This window comes from Otolemur garnettii, unplaced genomic scaffold (assembly GCF_000181295.1).
Source record: "Otolemur garnettii isolate 467f Iridium unplaced genomic scaffold, OtoGar3 scaffold00046, whole genome shotgun sequence".
In the NCBI taxonomy this organism is placed as follows: domain Eukaryota; kingdom Metazoa; phylum Chordata; class Mammalia; order Primates; family Galagidae; genus Otolemur; species Otolemur garnettii.
This window is the reverse complement of record NW_003852441.1, coordinates 251,380-253,479: the sequence shown is the minus strand read 5'-3', so window position 1 is coordinate 253,479 and position 2,100 is coordinate 251,380.

Here is a 2,100-nt window from a genome sequence, read left to right as displayed (position 1 = left end):
AGTAGGTGCTCAATAAACATTAGAATGGTGATGAGATTATGATTGTGATGATGGTGGTAGCTCTTAGGCCACAGAGCAAGCCATCCATGCCTGATTTCTCCAATGATGCATGGTCCTATAGCCCCCGCAGGGGGACTACATCTTTGAGTGGTGCCACATGTCTCAATATGATGTCACCGTTTTTACACTTGTGGGTGAGACACTGATAGAAGAGCAACCCACAAGCCTTCCCATCTCTGTAGATCAAGATGGCTCTTCCTTAAATATCTGTGGCCAAAGCTCCACCTCCCAGTGCACCTAGTGAGTTAGCAGGTTGATGCTCAGGAGACCTCAATCCTGTCCCCTTTAGAAGCAGTGAATTTTACAAGTATCATCAGTCCTCAGCAAGGGGGCAGGCTGCATACCCACCCTGCCCTGGTCTATTACCTTGTTTCCCAGTCCTCGCAGCAATGAGGAGGGCGGGATCACTGCCTTGGTTCAGAGGGCTAGGCAGTGGTGACCAGCGGCTCTGCCTGGCACAGTCCTAGAGCCTGACATGAGCTCACCTTTCCGTCCTCAGTGTTCACTTCCAGCCTTGTTGATGACTCTGTATTCTACAGACAAAGGGAGGAGAGGCACGGCACTGCCGGGGGTTAAGAGGACCCTGAGCCTCTAGCCTCAACTCCTCCTACCCAGGACAGGCTTTTCTAGGGGTTGGGAGACAGTTCAGCTGGTGGACCAGCTGGGGCCTCTAGAAGGGGACAAAGAGTGAAGGGAAGAAAGTCTAGACAAAGTGGCAGCAGAAAGCCCCCTCTCAGGAGCAGAGTATTCCCACCCCTTGGCCACCCTCATGATGGGGACAGTGGGGCTGGTGCTGGTCAACTAGCCCTTGTCTCAGTCTCTGTTTATTCCACACATCTGTCCCTCCCACATGAGCCTTAGGGATAAACGTGTGGGCTGGGAAGCCCCTGGCAGTGACAGAGTCAATTTTGCATTGGGAGAGTCTCAATTCTTATTTGACCCCTCAACCCCAGAAGACAGCTCTGCCCAGCTGGCCTGCAGCCTAAGGAAACAGCAGGATCACATAACTATGGCCAGCTGACCTCCATTTCTCTACAAAACATCTTCATTGTATAAATCCAGTATGTTCTTCCTAATAAAGTAACTTTAAAAAAAATAGGCCTTAACCTAAATACATTTTAATAAGCTGCGTGCTGGACTTGGCCTGCCAGGTTTCCATTTGTTGTTCAAAGCTTCCTTTGAATGCAACAGTCAAGGTACCCTTGAAGACGGAACACACAAGATTGTATTAGCCAGACTGACAGCTGGTTTCCTGGTGTCTTCTCATGAGGGTCATAATGCTAAGAATGAGCTGGAGACAAGCCAAAGAAGAAATGTCAAGAGCGTTTCAACTAAAATGGAAGCACCGTTCAGGTGCCCTCCATGCCCTCCTCCTCCTGCCACGCGTAAGGTTCCCCCAGCATGACTGGCTTTGCCGAGTACTTGATCTGGGCAGTATCCAGCCTGGGCTGTGGCCATACAGAGTCTAGACCTGAGTGTGGGCAGGGCTGGGACTTCCACTGTGGTGACAGCTGTTCAAAGCCAGGCCCCAGAGCAGAGAGTGACAAAGAGCTGCTACTGAGGGGCAGGGAGACCCCAGAGGTGGGCTTAGCAGGCCAAGTGCAGGAGGACAGAGTGGCAGAGCCAGAGCACAGTTGTGCTCCCAAGGTGACAGAGGAGGCTGCTGACTGAGGTGCCACCCATGCCCCACTCTGAGGAGCACGTCTATAGAGTCTCCCTCAGCATGTGCCCCTGCAGCCCACACCGGGTTTTCAACCCTCCGCTCCTACTATTTAACACCCCCAGATTAGTGGCAGTTATTTGACTACTGAGAACTACTCATTCTTCCTATTAACTGGTCAGTGTCCTGGGTTACAAAATTTCTCACACAACCCCTACTCCAGGTACGTAGGGGCTCCAGCTATTCCAGGTACTGCTGTACACACCAAGTATTAGGGACCCCAGCTACTCCAGGTACTGCTGCACACACTGCTCCAGGCATTAGGGACCCCAGCTACTCCAGTTATTGAGGAACCCCAGCTACTCCAGGTACTGCTGCAC